The 23,304-nt window shown below is 40.4% G+C and overlaps 1 long non-coding RNA gene across 1 annotated transcript in view; it reads right to left on the bottom strand.

Moving 5' to 3' along the window:
* Nucleotides 1-2,421: 2,421 nt before the first annotated feature.
* Nucleotides 2,422-23,304, bottom strand: part of LOC147838132 (uncharacterized) — a 41,234-nt gene continuing 20,351 nt past the window's right edge. Inside the window, exons 3-4 of the long non-coding RNA XR_015523025.1 lie at nucleotides 8,371-8,679; nucleotides 2,422-2,455 (exon numbers count right to left, since the gene is read on the bottom strand). This is a non-coding gene — a long non-coding RNA (uncharacterized LOC147838132). The remainder of the gene's footprint in view (nucleotides 2,456-8,370; nucleotides 8,680-23,304) is intronic.

The raw sequence follows: 23,304 nt of genomic DNA on the forward strand, positions 1-23,304 counted from the left end.
TGTTCTCCCCGTGTTCGCGTGGGTTTTCCCCGGGTTCCCCGGTTTCATCCCACCGTCCAAAAACATAAACCATAGCCAATCGACTAAAACAAATTATCACCCAATACAACCTGAGTTTACACTTCTCACGGTGACAAGCAGGGGAGTTCTCTACACCTACCTGACCTCGAATTCCCCTCTCGCCCTTCTAACGGGAGGGAGCCCCGGGCTCGAGGATATTACGAGCTCAGGGCTCTCTCCTTGGACAGCATGCCAAATACGCTTTATTGATTATCAGCTAAGTGTGAACTCTTGAAATCCACTAAAATGTGCATTACGGTTGACATGTAGAATCAACAGGCACAATAAATCCCTTTTTTTATTGGGTTTTTAAGTATATTCCTATTTAATACACTATACCGTATATTCCCTGACAGAAAAACAACAAGCATAAAAACACAGGTGGATATGATGATGCTCTCAAACATAACTCAACGATGCAGCAGCGGAAAACATTCACTGAAGAACGTTCCTTAGAAAGCATGAATGCTGAGTGAATGAGCGTGTGTAATGTGAGGCATTAGTGCACCATTGACTCGCTGCAGGGGTTTCATCATGGCCGATGACCGTGTCCGTCTCTCTTAATGTGAGATTGAATTTGATTATAAAGGGTCAGAATTACACAGTCAGAGAGCAGCACTGTATATAGAAGAGCTGGAAACACTACAGACAGACATTCCTTAGCAATGCACTACAGGGATGCATATTTTGAGGACAAAAAAACCTTCTAAAACCATTTATTTAATTTAGTTACCAATAAATAAAATTTTCAAATGTACTTTAATTGTTGAGCTCTTATGTAATTATCCCATTTATTTATTTGTTTGTAGTTTATTCATAAAGTGTTTAATTCACTTATATATTTTTTCTTATGGGCGAATAAGTTTGCATGTTCTCCCTGCGTTCGCGTGGGTTTCCTCCGGGTGCTCCGGTTTCCGCCACAATCCAAATACATGCGGTACAGGTGAATTTGGTAGGCTTAATTGTCCGTAGTGTATGAGTGTGAATGTGTGTGTGGATGTTTCCCAGAGATGGGTTGCAGCTGGAAGGGCATCCTCTGCGTAAAAAACTTGCTGGATAAGTTGGCGGTTCATTCCGCTGTGGTGACCCCGGATTAATAAAGGGACTAAGCTGACAAGAAAATGAATGAATGAATTTCACAACAAGGGGCAGTGTACGTTAATCAACATTCCCTAATTATGTATGTACCCAAATTATCCAAAGACTAGTTTTCATTGGTGGTTTTTTTGTCAGATGTTACTAATTTAAACAATAAACAACGGTCAAATGAATGACAAACAACATCAAAGCGCCTTGTGTAATAGTTTTCATTAAGCTTCATAAAAAAGTATGCTCACAATGGTAAATTACATCATTTACCAAAAGCAATATTAATACCCTGCGACGCGCTGGTGAAGTAGGTAGTGCTGTCGCCTAACCGCAAGAAGGTCACTGGTTCGAGCCTTGGCTGGGTCCGTTGGCGTTTCTGTGTGGAGTTTCCCCCACAGTGAATGAGTGTGTATGGATGTTTCCCAGAGATCAGAGGGCATCCGCTGCGTATAACATGTGCTGGATAAGTTGGCGGTTCATTCCGCTGTAGCAACCCCAGATTAATAAAGGGACTAAGCCGAAAAGAAAATGAATGAATGAATATTAATACCCTGGAAAATGCTTTTTTTTTCTCCTTTGCTCTCTCTCTCTCACACACACACACACACACACACACACACCGAAAGCATGTGCTCAAAGAGCATAAAAATGCATGGGAACTGCCTGCACGGAAATGCAAATGCGCAATAATTCGATAACGAACTGCGGTATGTCAAGACTAATGAAGTGTGTGTGTTTACATGTGAATCTGATCTGAGGACTGAGGCTCATCACTCATTCCCATGAGCCCAGACAGAAGAACTGAGACAGTGAGACACAAAGCGTGGTGCTGTTTGTGAGGGTCTTTCACATCCAGCTGCATACATTGACCATCGGGGGGTCTGCTGTGTGTTTATTGACCCTCTGTCTCCCCCCTGCTGTCCCGCTCAGCCAGCAGCGCTAATTGAATTCTCAGAGAACAAGTGGCCATTAATGAAGCTGATAACCACGTTCACGCCAATGAGCCTGGAGAACCAGAGAACCTGTATTGTCTGTCTGCTCTGAAAAAAATAATGATTCATTAGATTTACTCGTTTTTCAACAGATTATATTGAGTAACGTTCAACTTAATTTGTTTAAATTCAGCCCATTTTAATTGTTTGCAACCACTTACCTTAGAAATATTAAGTAAATCCAATGGATCATTGTTTTTCAGTGTGTGAGGGGAAGGAATAAAACCATTAGGGTACATCAAAGCTTACATAGGGTGGCATGGTGGCTCAGTGGTTAGCACTCACAGCAAGAAGGTTGCTGATTCGAGTCCTGGCTGGGCCAGCTGCCGTTTCTGTGTGAAGTTTGCATGTTCTCGCTGTGTTGGCATGGGTTTCCACTGGGTGCTCCGGTTTCCCCCACTATCTAAATGTAACAGGTGATCAATCAGCAACAAACCTGTCCATAATCATCCAAATCTTGCAATCCATCATTGTAATCAATGTCAGATTTATTCTCTCTGAGAGAAAATACAAATACTGGTAACACTTTACAATAACAGTGCATGAATAATGATGTATTAACATGTAAATTAAACATTACTCTATTATGAATTAATAATGAGTTAAGGTATGCACTAGTCATGAATCAACTTTAACTACAACATGATTCACATGAGTTCATGTGTGAATGACGACTACCTTAATTACTTGTTAGTACATGATTGTTTGTTAATTAACCCTGCAGAAAAATCCAGCTAAAACCAGCCTAGGCTGGTTTTAGCTGGTTGACCAGCCTGGTTTTAGAGGGGTTTTGGCCATTTCCAGGCTGGTTTCCAGCCATTTCAAGCCTGGTCTTAGCTGGTCAGGCTGGAAAATGACCAGCCAAATCCTACTAAAACCAGCTGGATATAGCTGGTTTTGGCTGGACTCCCAGCTTGGCTAGGCTGGTCAAGCTGGTTTTAGCTGGTCATCTCCCAGCCTGACCAGCTAAGACCAGGCTGGAAATGGCTGGAAACCAGCCTGGAAGTCACCAAAACCCCTCTAAAACCAGCCTGGTCGACCAGCTAAAACCAGCCAAAAGCTGGATTTTTCAGCAGGGAATGCAGAGTCCAGCATTTTTAATTAGGTCCTCACTCCATTCAGCTCTTATAAAGGCTCTTAGCCAAAGTGTCATGATTAGCAGCGATCGCTAACCACCAGAGGTCGCTGAAAAACATTCACACTCACAGAACTACAAATCTGCCAAGTTATGGACTACAACACCCAGGCATGCCACACACACAAACAACCGGTTCCAGATCCAGACTGATTACACTCACAGCTGAAGCTGCTCACACACTGATTATTTGCACTATTTAAACCCCTCTGTTCAACACACATGGCCTAAGTATTGTTTAGCTGTTGCTGTCTCTACGTAAGCGTTTCTCTTTGTTTCCTGTTTTTGACCCTTTGGTGCCTGCCCTGAACCTTTTGCCTGTTATTGGATTACGCTTCTGAATTGTCTTCTACATTGTTTATGCTAGTTTTTGATCCCTACCTGTCTGACCATTCTGATAATAAAGCTGCATTTGGAACTACCCCGGTTTGCATAGCATCCATACGCAACACAGAGACGTCTGCAGTTGGCATTAAAAGCAGTGTTGTGCACGGTAAAAGTTACGTTTTCTATTTTTGGACTTTCATTTTTGGCACCCTACTGCACAGCACGACATGTTTGCTTTTGCAACCGGCCTTTTTTGCAACCAGTATGCGCAATTGAACCCGTATGATGTGATGTGGGTTGGTAATTAGTTACTAGTTAATTAGCTAAAGTTATAAGTAACTTATAAATTTAAGGAAACTAATAACCTTCACTTTTCTGAGTTTGATTGTAATGCAATATTATGCGCCATTTGTAAATCTGCTTTAAAACCAATTATTGTGAAATGCACAATACAAACAAACTTGAATTGAACGTGTTAAAATCATATGCAAATTTATTTATGTATAAGACTTCAAAAAGCAGACTGTGGTGGCAGGACCTCACACACACACACACACTTGTATTGTGCAGTCTTCTTATATTTATGGCCAGAGTTCTGACCTCTGCCTGTGGAGGTTTAATATCCGTCTGATCTCTCTCAATGATGCAATATCTATGCCATGCATATTTTAAGACTTCATAAAGGTCCTCTTGTGTTTATGTAGGCAGTTTACAGCACTCAGACTGTTGCGAGGCCTTATTAAAATATGTGAGGACGGAGACGCAGGAAGACTGATGCCTTATTGTGTTTGTTTTTAATGCTTTCACATCTGCTCATTTATAGCGGACGTCAGGTTTCATGGGCATATCAAAGGAATAATTAGCTGATAAATACACGTGTAAAGCTTAAGAGAGTTCAGATGAGCGAGCTGTTTGAGTGCAGGTGTGAATTGAACGTTTACGTTCAGGTGGATTAGATGTAATTAGATGAAAAATCTACTTTTTTTTTTGCAAATATGGTCATTTTTAGACCTCCACTAGAGTTTTGAATCCCCTCAGTGGCATGGTGGGAGAACTTTACAGTATCTTAGCTTAGCATAAATCATTATATCAGATAAGACCATTAGCGTCTCACTCAAAAAAGTGATTTGATCATTTTTCTATTAAAAGATTGACACTTTATCTGGTAGAAAGACCGATGGAAAATGAAAAGTTACTATTCTCTAGGCTGATATGACTAGGAACACAATGTACATAATATCATTGCTCCTGTTGCAGCCGTCGTACAACAACAAAGTTGCTTTATTGTTAAGCCAGAATAAGAGTTTAGCTCGTATCCACCCAGAAAAGGCAACGCTCCATTTTTTTTGTCGATCTGAGTATAAGATGTAACTGCAGAAGAGTCAAACTTTAAATAGCAAAATTATCAAAACATATTTTTAATTATTTAAGCGAGATGCTATATTGGTCTAATCTGATTCATTGATTTATGCTAAGCTAACCTTTACAAAAATTAGCCATGGTTTTACTACCATAGACCACTTAAACTCTGCGGACCCGGGTCTGTGACGTCATCGACTTTCGATTTAAGATTTAAAGGGCTAGCATTGCACCAGACCCCCGTAAGTGGTGTCGTTTGAAAGTGTAGAATCTATATTTTATGTACATATGCATCACTTTGGTTTTTATTCTACTGTACAAAAGTTATTTACACTTAAATACACAGTATTTTGGATACCCGAGCTGGGTATTTTACATTGATTCATTTTCATATTTTTCATATGACACATGTACAAGTTATAGCTCAAATGAAAGCTCTTGCCGGTGCTCATACGGTTCTAGCATTATTTTTACTGAATTATATTCACATATCAAGCAGTTGTCGTAAGAATCGTGGTGTGTCCATGGCGCAGAAGTGAAAACAATACATTAATGATCAATAAGCAGCCCCGGATAGCACAGACAGCTGTCATCTCTTACCTTATGCTGTGCGCTTCAGGGCCATTCTCCTCTGTTTTTGAGGTGATGTGCAGAAGTAATCCTTTTATATGTCTGACGTGCTCCAAACACAGTGAATTATGTTTGATCACTCAAAAGAATAGTGAAATATAAAAACAATGATCGGTCTCTGTGGCTTGTACAGCACCTCTCATCAGTTGGAATACAATAACTTTTGCACAGATTATGGTGGAGACATTTTTCTTATTTCCTATGATTGCAGACATGTGCAGGAACCACCAAAATTAATTTCAGCACGCTAGACCACACAGAACCTAAAAGGTACACTTTCAAATATATATAAGTTTATTAAAAAAAATACAAAAAGCGCCTTTTTTAGGTGTTTATTATAACACAGACACCATATACAGATATTTTATACACTTTCAGTAGTGTTTCGGGAAAATTCAAAGCGTTTTCTTTTAAATAATACCAAATTTTTGCATTTACACCTCTGCATGTGGATTTGGGAAGCTTTTAAATTTGGGTATGCAAAATCCAGACGGAAATCCCAAAATAACAGCAGAGTTTAACTGGTTAAACTATGGATTTTGTGGTAAAAGCATAGTAACCACAAAATGAGCTATATTTCTACTGTGGCATTTTAAGTAAAACCATTGTAACTATAAAATAAACAATGCCTTTACTGCAGCAGTATTGTAGTAGTACTATAGTAAAACTGCAGGAACCACGACTGCAGTACCCATATTTTACTACGGTATTATTGTAGTAAAAGCATGGTATCAAAACCATGATTTTTAAAGTACGCACCAAAAAACATGGCTACCACCATTGTGTTTAATACAATTTTGGGCATTACATCCTGTAGAAAGTGATGGAAAAATGAAACATCGCTATTTTCTTGGCTGGTATGGCTAGGACCACAATATGTGTAATATCAATGCTCTTGCTCCAGCCGTAAAAGTAGCAAAGTTCTTTGATTGTTTCGCTGGAATAAGACTTTTATTTCCTATCCACATTGACATAGAAAAGACAACTTTTTATTTATTTGTCAGTCTATATACATGTAACTACAGAAGTCAAGCTTTAAATAGCAAAATTGTCAAAACTTATCTTTACATTTTTTGAGTGAAAAGCTAGTGGTCTAATCCGAATCAACGAAGTTAACTCTTACGAAAATTAACTATGATTTTAATTAATTTAGTTTTAACCATTAAACTATGGTTTTATAGTAAACCATATTAATCACAAAATGAACGTTAGTTATACTATGATTTTTGTTGTAAACCACAGTAACCACTGAATTAATTATATTTTACTGCTACAGTATTACTATAGTAAAACCATGTAATTTCAAACCCATAATATGCACCAAAAAAATGGTTACTACAGTAATGGTTCTTACTATTTTACTATAGTACTACCCTGCTGAAAAATCTAGCTTAAACCAGCCTAGGCTGGTTTTAGCTGGTTGACCAGCCTGGTTTTAGAGGGGTTTGGCCACTTCCAGGTTGGTTCCCAGCCATTTCCAACCTGGTCTTAACTGGTCAGGCAGGAAAATGACCAGTTAAATCCAGCTAAAACCAGCTTGACCAGCCTGATTTAAGCTGGACATAGCTGGTTTTAGCTGGACTCCTAGCCTGGCTAGGCTGGTCAAGCTGGTTTTAGCTGGTCATCTTCCAGCCTGACCAGCTAAGACCAGGCTGGAAATGGCTGGAAACCAGCCTGGAAATGGCCAAAACCCCTCTAAAACCAGCCTGGTCGACCAGCTAAAACCAGCCAACCAGCCTAGGCTGGTTTAAGCTAGATTTTTCTGTAGGGTACTCCAGTATTGTTGCATCAAAACCATGATTTTTAAAACCAAAATACACACCAACAAAATGGTTACCACAGTCAGGGTTACTACAGTTTTACTATAGTAAAATTATAGTTAACTTTTGTAAGGGAAGCTTAAAACCTTCCTGCCAGAGCAGAATATTGGCTGAATGGATTAGAAAGTGGTCAAACTCAACTCTTTAACTCTAAGGGAGCAGTAAAATTAGCCTATTTCCAAAAAAAAAAAGTGCAGTGTTTCTTTGAGGCCAGTTTACACTAAAGTGAATCAGTGGAGTTTCTCAAAAGAGCAGCATTGGTTTTGTGTTGGTTTACAGCCTCCTCATCCGTTCAGCATATCTCTCTTCCTCTCATTACTCTTTGACCCTTGACCTGAGACTCTATTTAGGAGTGGACTGAACAATGCACAGACTGATAACAGGAAGTGCATTTATTCAACACTTCCTGTCTAAAACACTATCCATAAATGCACCGGGACTGATTGCTTTAAATACCAGGACATTTAGTGACTGCAATATCTGTAGGCTACCATAATTTACAAGACCAAATCAGGTAAGCGTACTATTTTCAACCACCAGAAATTAAAAAAAGATCACTTTGTTAAACTTTCAGACATCAAAGGTTATCTGAGCAGAGATCAAGGACCCATAATGCAATTCAAATCTTGATTGATGAACTACAGGCAATTGTTCATTTACATATGTTGTAGTTTAATTTACAGGTACTGTAGAGGCTGCTGTGGGGATCAGTGGGAGAAAAACTTCAGCAATAATAATAATAATAATAATAACAACAAAAGTAAATTATAATTTAAACCTTTAACATAATCATCATGAATCTAGGTTTAATCAATATTCAGACTTCTGTTATGTAAATTAGCACTCTTATTGTTTATAGATGTTTTAATAAGTCAGAATACTGACGTGGCGAGACAGTGGTGCAGTAGGTAGTGCTGTCGCCTCACAGCAAGAAGGTCACTGGGTCGCTGGTTCGAACCTTGGCTCAGTTGGCGTTTCTGTGTGGAGTTTGCATGTTCTCCCTGCCTTCGCGTGAGTTTCCTCCAGGTGCTCCGGTTTCCCCCACAGTCCAAAGACATGCGGTACAGGTGAATTGGGTAGGCTAAATTGTCTGTAGTGTATGAGAATGTGTGTGTGGATGTTTCCCAGAGATGGGTTGCAGCTGGAAGGGCATCCGCTGCATGAAAAACTTGCTGGATAAGTTGGCGATTCATTCCGCTGTGGCGACCCCGGATTAATAAAGGGACTAAGCCGACAAGAAAATGAATGAATGAGAATACTGACGACACTGAATGGCATTTACATTATACTTTGACACATTTTCCTGAACATTAAATATAGCAGTTGAATATGCTAATAGTTAATACTACTTATTATATATAATTACTATTAATAATTATATTAATACTATTGTTATAATACTACTTATTATAATACTACTCATTACTTATATATTAAACACACACCAGCGAGACGCACAACAACAATTTATCCTCTTTTGAACTCTGATATGTCACCCATAATGTTGTGTATTGCAATATTTTAGGCAGAACTGTGCTATAGTTTGCTTATTAAACCTTCACACTCTCGCTCTCACTGGTGGAATGAAGATCAATGAAGATTGGCCATCAGGCTGCTCAAATTTATCCATGAAACCTCCATCATTAAACTGGCCAATGTTTCAGTTTCATTGTCCAACCCCTGTGTGTATAAAGAGAGTAGACACTTTTAAATCCCAAAAAAGTATTTGTGCACTTGTAAACAAACCTTATAAAGAGGATCCATCTAGGCTTTCTTCAGATGCTGCTCATGAGTGATTTTGTTCAGGATGACCATTTGAGAAGTGTGTGTGAAGGGTCAGATAAAGGTCTGAAGGCTCTGCCAGGCTCCACTCCATCACCTCCGCCTGTGCCAAGCATTCATTGGGATCTGCTGCTCTGCGTTTGACCCTGTGACCGCAGCAAACTCACACCGTCCACTATCCAGCATCTGTCTCCTGTCTGCGGCTCAGTGCTTCTCCACCATTAAACTGCATTCAGGTGCTGATATTCTGCTGTCGGTTCCTGCGGGAGTGATGAACCTCTGTGTCTCTTTCCTTCTAAACAGAGGTCTGGACAATCTCACACTCTTTACACATCCATCCTCAACTGTACTCTCTGCCCATTATCTGTAAATCCTGCCCCTCATTTGGTACCGTTGCTAACTTCACAAACAAACAGAGGTGCTAACTGTCTTCCAATAGACCCTTTTCACATTTTTATGATCCGTTTAAGGGTCATTAACATCTTAAATCCTTGAAAAGTTTTTGATATTTAGATTTTTTTCAAATGTTTGAACCTTTATGGTGTTTATGTATGTATTATATTATATTTGCATCCAATTACAAAAACCAAATTATTGTGTGAGTTATTGTGTGAGCTATTTCTAATGCAGGACGATGCAGTGGCATATTGGGTAGCACGTTCGCCTCACAGCAAGAAGGTCGCTGGGTCGCTGGTTCGAGCCTTGGCTCAGTTGGCGTTTCTGTGTGGAGTTTGCATGTTCTCCCTGCGTTCGTGTGGGTTTCCTCTGGGTGCTCCGGTTTCCCCTATAGTCCAAAGACATGTGGTACAGGTGAATTGGGTAGGCTAAATTGTCCGTAGTGTATGGGTGTGTGTGTGTGAATGTTTCCCAGAGATGGGTTGTGGCTGGAAGGGCATCTGCTGCGTAAAAACTTGCTGGATAAGTTGGCGGTTCATTCTGCTGTGGTGAATCGTTTCAGCAGGGTGTTTTCACACCTCTACTTTGGAAAAAGTCCGAAAAGTGGGCGTGTCCAGCTCTGTTTAGAGGGGAGTGTCGGAGGAACTAAAGTGGGATGGTGTGGGAGTGTCTATTTGGGCACGCGCGAGTTTCAGAGTCAAAATACTCACACACACACACACACACACACACACACACACACACACACACACACACACACACACACACACACACACACACACACAGGAGAAAGTGATGGTGTTTAACCTACATGGACATCTGTAGTCGAATTATTTGCCAAATTATTGAATGGTGGACTTTAACTGCAGTTTGGCTCTTTCATTCAGGGAATTCATTCATGCCCCTCACGACAAACGAGATATTTGATTCCAGGAACTGCTCTAAGCATGTATTTTTCATGCAATGTTTGATACCGCACGGCGAATGAGAGAAAAAAAACACTCTGCATTTCCCGGAAACTTAGATGCACACGGCAGGTAGTGTCAGAAAGCCGCGTGTGTTATTCCGGTCACTTAATGCGGTTTATAAACCCTACACGAGATTAAAGTTTGGTTGTGGTGCTAACATGTTTACACTCGGTGCAATAGTTAACTTAGTTCGATACGAACAAACTGAATAAACAAAGAGCACTGGTCGCTCACTTACCAAATCTGTAGAGACAGGACAATCACCAGCAACTAGAGCCGCGTCTTTATTAGGAGGAGACTAAAGCGAATCCGGATCTCAGCGTTTGCAGATGAGAACAGCTCTCAGGTAAACAATAATCCTCCTTAGACACGTAAGTTATTGTTGTCGAGCGTCGCGTACACTGTTAATCCACACGTGACTCCAGCTGAGCTCTCACAGAGAGAAAATGAAAACAAAACTTCACTACAGCAAACTATAAAAGCAACACTTCACGCTTGTTTTGCCAACACAACGTGGCGTCTCTGTCGTCTAAACACTGTGACAGTAATGAATATTAATGAAGTTGCACAATAGAGCGCGCTGATTGGTTTGAACCAAGCCTTACTCATGCATTAATGCATCACACTGTAAGTCATAATAAGACACACTCTGGCACAGGCGTCCAGTCTGCACGCTGGAATACACGCTATTATGTCATGACCGTGACGCAGCTTCAAAAATTCGTTTCAAACCGGAAGTACGAATTTGCTTAAAATAACGCAAAAACAACCAATTTACACTTTTTAGTGAAATATAGGTGTCCTAATAGTGTTTTTAGTAGTGTGGGACACATATACCACTGTCAACAGCTCAACACATGTGTTTTGGTGTTTCGTGACCCTTTAAGCTGCTTTGACAGAATCTACCTTGTGAAAGCACTAGAGAAATAAAGATGAATTGAATTGAATTTTAAGCTGAATACTAGTATCTTGAAAAATATCTAGACCAATATTATGTGCTGTCATCATGGCAAAGAGAAAAGAAAGGAGTTATTTGAAATGAGTTACTAAAACTATTATGATCAGAAATGTGTTGAATTTTTTAGTTTTATTTTCGACAAACAGAAATTGGAAAAAAAAAATATTCAGGAAGGCTAATGATATGGACTTCAACTTCATATTTTCACAATTAATTTCACAAAGTTAAAAGCTTGAAATGCATTACGTCACTGTCTAAGAAAACCCTTCCCTTCCTAATAGTCCTGTCATGCCTATGGCAAAGAAGCTAATTTGTCACAGGCTTTCAATAAAACTTTCATCACTAAATATTAATCATACTGAATGTCGTCTTTACGGATTTTAGAAAAGGTCAAATCATCGTCTTATTGCGGTGGTGTAATTCTCCTGCTGTTCTGGTCTGAGATCTGCTGGCTGGTGCTGGCGATGTGTGTAACATCTGCTCTGATCTGCCGTCAGATGATTGCAGGACTCGGATCACTCACTGACTGATGTGTTGATGTTGAATATGTCTCTGAGATATGAGATCTCTGTCTCACTGAGGCCAGTAATGACTGTAATTAATTGTGACTTGAGTGGAGACGCAGATGTCCATGAACTGGAGATCAGAGATTTGAGAGTGATCTTCCATCTCATGTTTCCATCTCACCGCTCATACAGTTTGTCGAGACATGATGCAGAAAGCATACATGTCCATCACAACATGTGCACATGAGTCGGCCATTATGAAGTGTTCCTGAATGGCGTCTTGTAGGAATAAAACTATTTGGGTCAGAAAGTGGAATCGGAAAGTTCGGGAAGCAATTTGGATTTGATTGTTTCCTACAATTTATTTTCATACATCCAAGGTCAAAAATCAATAGAAGTTTCTCATAATATGCATTTCATCTTCAGCTCTTTTGTCTCCATGCCTGAAAAAGTTTCAAGATCTGGTCTTGAATGCGACTATTCTGAGAACTTGTTGGGCTCTTATTGATCAGATGACCCTACTCTTCTCTGATTGGTCAGATGACCCTACTCCACTCTTATTGGTCAGGTGACTCTACTCTTCTCTGATTGGTGAGATGACCCTACTCCACTCTTATTGGTCAGATGACCCTACTCTTCTCTTATTGGTCAGGTGACCTTACTCCACTCTTATTGGTCAGATGACCCTACTCTTCACTTATTGGTCAGATGACCCTACTCCACTCTTATTAGTCAGATGACCCTACTCTTCTCTGATTGGTCAGATGACCCTACTCCACTCTTATTAGTCAGATGACCCTACTCTTCTCTGATTGGTCAGATGACCCTACTCTTCACTTATTGGTCAGATGACCCTACTCTTCACTTATTGGTCAGATGACCCTACTCCACTCTTATTAGTCAGATGACCCTACTCTCCTCTGATTGGTCAGATTACCCTACTCTTCTCTGATTGATCAGATGACCCTACTCTTCTCTGATTGGTCAGATGACCCTACTCCACTCTTATTGGTCAGGTGACCCAACTCTTCTCTGATTGGTCAGATGACCCTACTCCACTCTTATTTGTCAGATGACCCTACTCCTCTCTGATTGGTCAGATGACCCTACTGCACTCTTATTGGTCAGATGACCCTACTCTTCTCTTATTGGTCAGGTGACCTTACTCAACTCTTATTGGTCAGATGACCCTACTCTTCTCTGATTGGTCAGATGACCCTACTCCACTCTTATTGGTCAGATGACCCTACTCTTCTCTGATTGGTCAGATGACCCTACTCTTCACTTATTGGTCAGATGACCCTACTCCACTCTTATTGGTCAGATGACCCTACTCTTCTCTGATTGGTCAGATGACCCTACTCTTCTCTGATTGATCAGATGACCCTACTCTTCTCTGATTGGTCAGATGACCCTACTCCACTCTTATTGGTCAGGTGACCCTACTCTTCTCTGATTGGTCAGATGACCCTACTCCACTCTTATTTGTCAGATGACCCTACTCCTCTCTGATTGGTCAGATGACCCTACTGCACTCTTATTGGTCAGATGACCCTACTCTTCTCTTATTGGTCAGGTGACCTTACTCAACTCTTATTGGTCAGATGACCCTACTCTTCTCTGATTGGTCAGATGACCCTACTCCACTCTTATTGGTCAGATGACCCTACTCTTCTCTGATTGGTCAGATGACCCTACTCCACTCTTATTGGTCAGATGACCCTACTCCACTCTTATTGGTCAGATGACCCTACTCTTCTCTGATTGGTCAGATGACCCTACTCCACTCTTATTGGTCAGATGACCCTACTCCACTCTTATTGGTCAGATGACCCTACTCCACTCTTATTGGTCAGATGACCCTACTCTTCTCTGATTGGTCAGATGACCCTACTCCACTCTTATTGGTCAGATGACCCTACTCTTCTCTGATTGGTCAGATGACCCTACTCCACTCTTATTGGTCAGATGACCCTACTCTTCTCTGATTGGTCAGATGACCCTACTCCACTCTTATTGATCAGATGACCCTACTCCACTCTTATTGGTCAGATGACCCTACTCTTCTCTGATTGGTCAGATGACCCTACTCCACTCTTATCGGTCAGATGACCCTACTCTTCTCTGATTGGTCAGGTGACCTTACTCCACTCTCATCGGTCAGATAACCCTACTCTTCTCTGATTGGTCAGATGACCCTACTCCGCTCTTATTGGTCAGATGACCCTACTCTTCTCTTATTGGTCAGGTGACCTTACTCCACTCTTATTGGTCAGATGACCCTACTCTTCTCTGATTGGTCAGATGACCCTACTCCACTCTTTTTTTCAGATGACCCTACTCCACTCTTTTTTTTCAGATGACCCTACTCTTCTCATCAAATGACACTAATCCACTCTTATTGATCTGATAATACTACTTACTGGTCAAATTAAGCAACTCTGCGCTTATTGGCGAGATGTTTTTATTTTGCTCTTATTGGTCAGATGACTCTACTCTTATTGGTCATTCTGCTTCTATTGGTCATATCCCCCATATTGGTCATATAGGGTGGCGTTTTGAAATGAACGGGTGCTTATAAAATGTGTTTTCTCTGAGAACTGAGATGGTTTTCACACATGCTGAGGTTTAAAAAGGGCTGAGAGGTGGATTTACAGTCTCATAAACCAGAGACTTACCACTGCCCTCAACTAATAGATGACCCTGAGGAGAGCAGTGCGAAGGTGACCCTGTTTTCACACTAATGGTTTTGGTACAGATCCAGCTTCAACTGATCATGTTCTGGTTGTTTTCATAGTGTCAAAAGCTTCATATGAACCTTTTTTGTGAACCATGATGACGATGAATTCAATCTGGATGTAAATTCAGTCTTCTTAATACTCCTTATGGTATAACACAGACCACTTGCCTGAGCTGGTTAATTTCTGAGGAAGAAGAATTAGGTTTTGGGTGGAAAATAAACTTAGCACCAAAGTGCCGAATTTTGTTTATACTTTGTGGAAAATGCAGAGTGAATTTTAGTTAGTTAGAGATTCTAACATATATAACAGTGATATTATAACTTAGGCGGCATGATGGCTCAGTGGTTAGCACAGTTGCCTCACAGGAAGAAGGTCGCTGGTTTGAGTCCAACATGGGTCAGTTATCATTTCTGTGTGGAGGTTGCATGTCCTCCCCATGTTGGCGTGGGTTTCCAGCAGGTGCTCCAGTTTCCCCCACTGTCCAAACACATGCGCTAGAGGGGAATTGATTAACTAAATTGGCCTTAGTGTATGAGAATGACTGTGTATGGGTGTTTTTCAGTACTGGGTTGCAGCTGGAAGGCCATCCGCTACTTAAAACATATGCTGGAATATTTGGTGGTTCATTCCGCTGTGGCGACCCCTGATAAATAAGAGATTTACCCGAAGGAAAATGAATGAATATTAAAACTTAGTTTCATCTCTGAGAACTTCACATAACATCTGACCAAAACTCCCAAACTTGTATGCAGTTAATTAAAGCATCACATCTATTTTTCTCTCAGTGTGTGTGTTTGTGAAGTTAATTAACCCCTTGTGATTGCCTTTGGGAGAAGTTTAGCCTTTAATTACACTCATCAAATTATAATCCTCTCCCTGAGTATGCATATGTGTGTGTGTGTGTCCTAATCTATGAATAATCCTCTACAAGTCTCCATTTCAACATGCTCCATAAATACACAGTATATTAAGTTTTAACATCAGCTTAGCTCTGTCTCTTGCTCGCTCTGTCAAGTATGTTGAATTTACTGAGTAAAGTGATGTTTGGTGTAGTGATTCCCAGAGATCGTAGCACTATTTTCTGCCAATCTCTCAGTTAAATTTTCTGGATCCATAATTCATTTTTAACAGGGGGAGGCGAGAGATGTTGTCCGAGATCATTAGCCATGTTTTGCTGCTAATGTACAGTCACGTCTTGCTTTGATTAAAACCAGCAGAATTTGACTTTGTTCACAACCCAAAGTGGTTCAAGGCTAAGGATGAGAATCGTCTTTGATTCAGTTGTAAAACGGGTGGATTTATTGCCCTGTTTGGGTGGTGATATGAGAGCAGATAGGGAGGGCCAAGGCTCATTCACTCCATTTATGACACAGATCGCAAAAATAACATTCTTCCAGCGCTCCGCCACAACGTGGACCATAACTCAAAGAGGACCCAAAGATCTCAAGGCCCGTGACCTGCTAACTCCTCAGCACAAATACTACAGAAAATATGTAGAGTCACACTGTATGTAGAGTCAAAGGGATGCTGGAGCTCATCCCAGTGTTTGGGGCCACAGGCTGGGAAACTTTGAAGACATCCAGTTCACAATCATTCATGTAGGAAACACATAAAAATGGTACCAATTTATTTCGATGGTGCCTTTTTTTAAAGAGGACCTATTATGCAAAAATCATTTTTATAAGGGGTTTAAACATAATTGTGTAGCAACATCTTGTGAACATAGTCAGCCTCTAATAGTAAAAGTTAATTAATCCTATTGGTTATAATCCGACTTGATAAAATCAGTCTGCAGAAACACTTTGATTGACATTCTCCCTTTGTATGTGTCATCAGTGGGGGAAAGCTCCGCCCACTAGTGACCATCTCTCCCTCATTAATATCGGACGTTAGACTTGTTTTTTTCAATCCGCCTCTATCCGCTTGTTAAGTGGTGACGTGTTGGTGACGTTTGTAATACTGTTTCCGGGTCCAAGCCTCCATTCATTTGAGTGGAGAAATCATTCGTTTATGATCACATTTTATTCCTATCACACATCCAAGCTAGTTTTATATAAAATCATAGTGTACACAACAATCTCTGGGCGTGCTGCATAACAAATACCAAAAAATTAACAATTTCTAAAAAAAATGAATCCCTTTCTGGCCATCGGATATTAGGCATGGACATATATACTGCCATCGTGATTTTCGAAAGCATTAAATCGCTTCGTAAACGTTTATTATTACCATTTCATAAGTGTCCTCATTCAGTTGAATAAAGCGCTTGGACCTGGAAGCCGCTTCGCGTGACGTCACACTTAACAAGCCGATGCTGGCACACAGGCATTTGTAGCTCCTCCCTCTTTAGAAAAGAGCACAATCTCATTTGAATATAAAGTGACAGTCACCAAAACAGCACAATTAGGATCAAAGCCTAAAAGAGGTTATTATTTGTGTGGTATTTTGAGCTAAAACTTCAGATACACACTCTAAGGACATCAGAGACTTATTTTAAGTCTTGTAAAAAGGGCCATAATGGGTAACTTTTAAGTTAAATTACAGCAACGTTCTCTCCATAAGGTTGGGGTTAGGGTTAGTGTAAATTGACATGTTCTTGCAAAGTTTCTTCTAGTTATGAGAATGTGTGTTTGTAGGAGCAGTGACAGAACATATTAAGCCAACAGTTTACTAATGCTGTAAGGAAAATGACTTGGCTTGTAGTTGCATTGTAACTCATAGACAACAAAATGTGCACTATTCACCTTATTCTCCGTCGACGAGCGGGCGCTGCCATTTGAATCTTTTTGGCTGAGACTTCCGGTCTCATTCACTTCCATTCATTTTTTGACGTTAAAAACTGCTCATTACGCTGCTTGATGTTGCAATTTGATATTTTCTTATTATATTAGTCTACTTGGTCTGTATAGTCAGGCAAACATTTGTTTGGAGAGCAAGTAGTTTGACCGTTTTCTGCCGTTTATTATTCCTAGTCATTTCTCCCATAGGCGACTGAATCGGAAGTTCTAAGACAATCGCGAAAACAGCTGCACTTCTGCATTTTAGAATAAGGTCAATAAAGACAATCAAAAAAAGAGATTTGGTAGTAAAGTTGTGGGTCAGCCTGAACTCGGATCAAGGACCTCTGTGCAGTGAAATAACAATACTGGCACTGTCTCAGTTTATATTACAACAAGCCGGTAAACTGGTAATATGACAACTTTCATAGACATGGAAGCGCAGTGAGCTACTCACTAATGTTATCCGCGTTTGATAAATGTGTCTCAATTCACATGAAAGGTAAAGCAAGTTAAACTTAATGCATGTGTTTGGACTGTGGGGGAAACCAGAGCACCTGGAGGAAACCCACGCCAACATGGGGAGAAAATGCAAACTCCACATAAAAGTGCCAACTGACCTAGCCGAGGCTCAAACCAGCGGCTTTCTTGCTGTGAGGTGACAGTGCTAACCAATGGTACACCGTGTCTCACTGTGTTGTTCTTATACGTTTCAAATAATAAAGTCCTTACTTTCTACCTAAAACCTTTTCAAATAAAGGGAAAAATGATAGGTTCAGCATATTCATCTTTTTACTCCCATTTCTAATTTTAAAAATCTATCAGGGATGTTGTTACAGAAGCAGCAGAGAACCAGGAACTCATCCAACTTTTGGCAAATCAGCCACATCACAGACATTTTTCATGAAGGTAAAAGAAGGAGCAGCGGGGAACAGAGCGTACAGAACAGGGTGTGTTTCCAATGCACACAGAGCCAGGCAGAATCTACTGTATACGTGGGGGATTTATTTCCTCCGAAACAGAAGCGCTACAACATTTCATCACGACTGGGATGGTAAGACTCGTGGGAGTTGTGCTGGTTACCGCATCATCAGCATCTACGGTGCACTGCTGAACATACAAAATTAACCAGGCCGAGTGTGAGAGAGACCACTAGCAGATAGCAGCTCTAAGCATTTTTTTTAGAACGCCATGCAGTAAATGTTGCTACCGCCTGACGTTTATCACTAAAATAAGTGTCCTGAGAAATCACACCTGGGGGCTATTTCATAAAAGTGGTTAAGAAAAGCGGGGATTAAAGTCAAAAGCCTGACTTCAATGAGCCGAACTAAACGTCCACGCTTAAATTCGTTCCATAACCGCAAGTTGAAGATCATTTGATCTGACTAGTCTGAGTTCAGTTTAAATAATCTAGATAACTGCTCGTGCATGTGAAACCTTGAAAGTCGAGCATAGATACATCGATGATGTTGTGTGCTACCATGGCAACTTCGAGAACTGAAAGAGCTCTGAAATGAGACACAGCTGTTCACAGCGAGTGAGCCGCGAAACTGCAGATTGTTCAATATTTTTTAAATATAGGCTATTATTTAGACCTATTAACATGAAATTAAATATTTGACAGTTGTTGCTTGCAAGGAAAAGTTTTAATGCATTGCAGGCTCAGTGTAACATACAAAATGTTCTAAATGTAAGCACATAGGTTTAAATTAAACAAAGAGCCGTGCAAGCACAAGCGGTGGGATTTTTAATTTGCTCCCGAATCTGCTGCAAATCGTTGCTTTCCCTTTACCACTTTTTTGGCCCGTGGGAAAATATCTTTACATTAAAGTGACGTTGCTGCTCAGGACGTATCATCTCCTGATTATTCCACTCATTTTATAGCTTTAAAGTCATTATTTAAGAAATGTAGTCTTCTTCTTTATATTAGTCAGTGTCTTTCTTACCCCCGTGCTGCGTGGGTTTCCTCCAGGTGCTCCGGTTTCCCCCAAATCCAAAGACATGCGGCGTGCGCTGCGCTATACTGTAGGTGAATGGAATATGCTAAATTGGCCGTAATGTAAATGAGGTGTATGGATGTTTCCCATAGATTAGTTGCAACTCGAAAGGCGTCCACTGCATAAATCATATTCTGTATAAATTGGTCGTTTATTGCGCTTTGGCAACCCCAGATTTTATATATATATATATATATATATATATATATATATATATATATATATATATATATATATATATATATATATTTTTTTTTTTTAATTTATTTAATTTTTTTTTTTTGCTATTAAGTGATTATAAAGTTTTAATCATTATTAAGACGTTAAGTGAATTAAAATGGCATCAGATTATGGCAGGTGAATGTTAACATTTCTGTTAAGCTTTAACTTAAGACTTAGCCTGAGAGTTAGCCTGCCCCGGACCAGGCTAGTTTCCCAGCATAAATTGCCAGGGTAACTAAGTTTGAACTATCGTAAACTTGATTTATGAAACCGAATCCGCCATTAATAAACCTGACTTACCCAAATAAGCCTGGCTTTTTCTGTAAGCTTGGTTTATGGAATAGCCCCCAGGTTCTTAACCCTGGTGTAAGTTTGAGTGAGATGTGTATGGGTGTGCACAGATTCTATCATTCAATTTATAAAACACATGGCCGTCACCAGGTGTGATTTCTCAGGACACCTATTTTAGTGATAAACGTCAGGTGTTTTTTTAGCACAGGGATGTCCAGACTCGGTCCTGGAGGGCGGGTGACCTACAAAGATTAGTTCCAACCCCAATCAGACACACCTGGGCTAGCTAATCAAGCTCTTACTAGGCATGATAAAACATCCTTGCAGGTGTGTTGAAGCAAGTTGGAGCTAAAATCTGCAGAACATTGGCCCTCGAGGACCAAGTTTGTACACCCTTAATCTAGCACCAGTGTTGGGGAGTAGCTACAACAGGGGTGCTCAACCCTGTTCCTAGAGATCTACTTCCCTGCATGTTTCAGTTGCTACCCATATTAAACACACCTTCCTGTGATTATAATGTGCTGTTCGGGTCGTGTTTGGATTGTGTGTTTGATCAGGCTTAGAGCTGAACCCTGTAGAAAGGTAGATCTCCAGGTACAGGATTGTGCACCCCTGAGCTACAAGTACTGTAATGTCCCTGCTGAAAAGTTGAGCTTAAACCAGCCTATGCTGGTTGGCTGGTGTTAGCTGGTTGTCCAGCCTGGTTTTAGAGGGGTTTTGGCCACTTCCAGGCTGGTTTCCAGCCATTTCCAGCCTAGTCTTAGCTGGTCTGGCTGGAAAATCACCAGCTAAATCACACAGCTTGGCCAGCCTGGTTTAAGCTGGACATTAAGCTGGTCAAGCTGGTTTTAGCTGGTCATCTCCAAGCCTGACCAGCTAAGACCAGGCTGGAAATGACTGAGAACCAGCCTGGAAATGGCAAAAATCCATCTAAAACCAGCCTGGTCAACCAGGTAAAACCAGCCAACCAACCTAAGCTGGTTTAAGCTGTTTTTTCAGTAGGGTTAGTACTTGTAGTACACTCATTCATGTTCATTTCGGTTTAGTCACTTTATTGATCAGGAGTCGCCACAGTAGAATGAACCGCCAACTTATCCAACACATTTTATGCAGCAGATGCCTTTCCAGCTGCAACCCATCACTGGGAAACACCTATACACTCTTATTCAAACACACTTATCCACCGCACCGCACCTGTAGCTTAACTGTTAGCTACATTTTTCAGCTATAATAGTGTAGCTACTTTTTTAAACAATTAGCGAAGTAGCAAAACAAAAGCAACAGTACATTTAGTGAATTACAGTAGCATATTTCAGCCATCTACTGCTAAAACACATATCTCAGGGTCTTAGATTTATTTATTATTTATTTATTTATTTATTTATTTATTTATTTATTTATTTCTGCTTCTTTGTAAATATATATTTTTTTCAAGTAACAATAATGACAATGATAATGGGTGAGGCAGTGGTGCAGTAGGTATTGCTGTCGCCTCACAGCAAGAAGGTCGCTGGGTCGCTGGTTCGAGCCTCGGCTCAGTTGGCGTTTCTGTGTGGAGTTTGCATGTTCTCCCTGCGTTCGCATGTGTTTCCTCCGGGTGCTCCGGTTTCCCCCACAGTCCAAAGACATGCGGTACAGGTAATTGGGTAGGCTAAATTGTCCGTAGTGTATGAGAGTGTGTGAATGTGTGTGTGGTTGTTTCCCAGAGATGTGTTGCGGCTGGAAGGGCGGTTCATTCCGCTGTGGCAACCCCGGATTAATAAAGGGACTAAGCTGATAAGAAAATGAATGAATGAATGAATGAACAGTTGATAATCCATAAAGTATTCTAACAGTAGTCATTTAACCTGATGTTCAAAGTGTTTGGTCGACCTGAAGGGGAACTTCTATCATCTCCAACTGCCCGGTCTTTTCGTAGAAATGCACCACCAAAACAACAACTGGATCTCACTTCGGTGCTACCGCAGCAAACTGCATTTTTCTTTTGGAAATTGGCTGCCAGTTAATCAGAAAGAGACTTTTTTTTTTTGACTCACTGGATGGAGGCAGTGCTTCATTCGCAAATGTTTCATGTGATATTCCAGTTTTGAGCTTAAGTTTAATTTGCATCTTTAGATGGAAACATAGCTACCACTCATTTTGCAAAGTCAACACTGGATTCTCTCAAATACCCTTGGAGGCTTTCAGGCAAGGACGTGTGCAGGGGCGGACTGGGAAAAAAATTCAGCCCTGGCAATGTAGCCACAGCAGCCCACTACCACACCGACACAGCCCCACCCATGAACCCACACATTTCCATACATAATAGATATTTAAACACCTAATGTATGTGACTGAAACAAAAACAACCCGTTTATAACAAATGTATGCATTCGTAAACACTAAATAAAAATAATCTGTGCATCTTACCGAGTCAGTGTGCTGTCTGTGTAAACCGTATGTCTGCTATTACTTATGATAGGAGAATGTGCACACACCTTTACCCACAAATGGACATGCAGCATTAGCAACACTTTAGGATAATTTTTTTCACAAATAACTGTTGTATGTCATTCTGTGCAGTGTTATGGGGCTTTGCCTCATTCTTGTTTTGAATATATATGTGCTTATTAAACAATTATAGGTGACCTAATGAATAAAAATGAAAAATTATGACCTAATGTACAGTCTCTGGCAGCACGAAACCAGGCACCCATCTCTGATTGGGCCAAATGCTTAACATTTATTATTATTATTTAATTATTACTATTATTATTATTCTCATCATCATAATATCACATCTAGCATGAGATAAAAGCTGCCTGCAAGTAAGAACAATACATATTCAAAAAAAAAAAAAAAACTGACCGGCCCACATTTAAAAAATGGTCCGGCCCTTCTGGCATTTGCCAGAATTGCCAGATGGCCAGTCCGCCCCTGGACGTGTGGTTGAAGTGATGGAGGGTGGTCTAATTCAGTGGCTAAGTTCGGAAGTTAGCTAGATGTTTAACATTTCTTACAGGAGCTTAAAACGAATTACATGCCACTTTTAGACATGTAAACCATGTTGTACGCTTTGATTGCTGGCTCATCTGGACTACTTGCCATGCAGTCTTGACTAAAATGGTAAAATTGAAGTCTTAAACTAGGACCTGAACAGATTCTGCAATGTGATGACCATTATTTTAAATTGGGTTTAGCTTGATTAACAGTTGTGTAGAATGATGTCTGAAATGGAAAGAGACAGAAAAACGTGCCTTAGGAAACACACACAC

Source organism: Danio rerio, chromosome 23 (genome assembly GCF_052040795.2).
Source record: "Danio rerio strain M-AB ecotype USA chromosome 23, GRCz13ab, whole genome shotgun sequence".
Classification (NCBI taxonomy): Eukaryota; Metazoa; Chordata; class Actinopteri; order Cypriniformes; family Danionidae; genus Danio; species Danio rerio.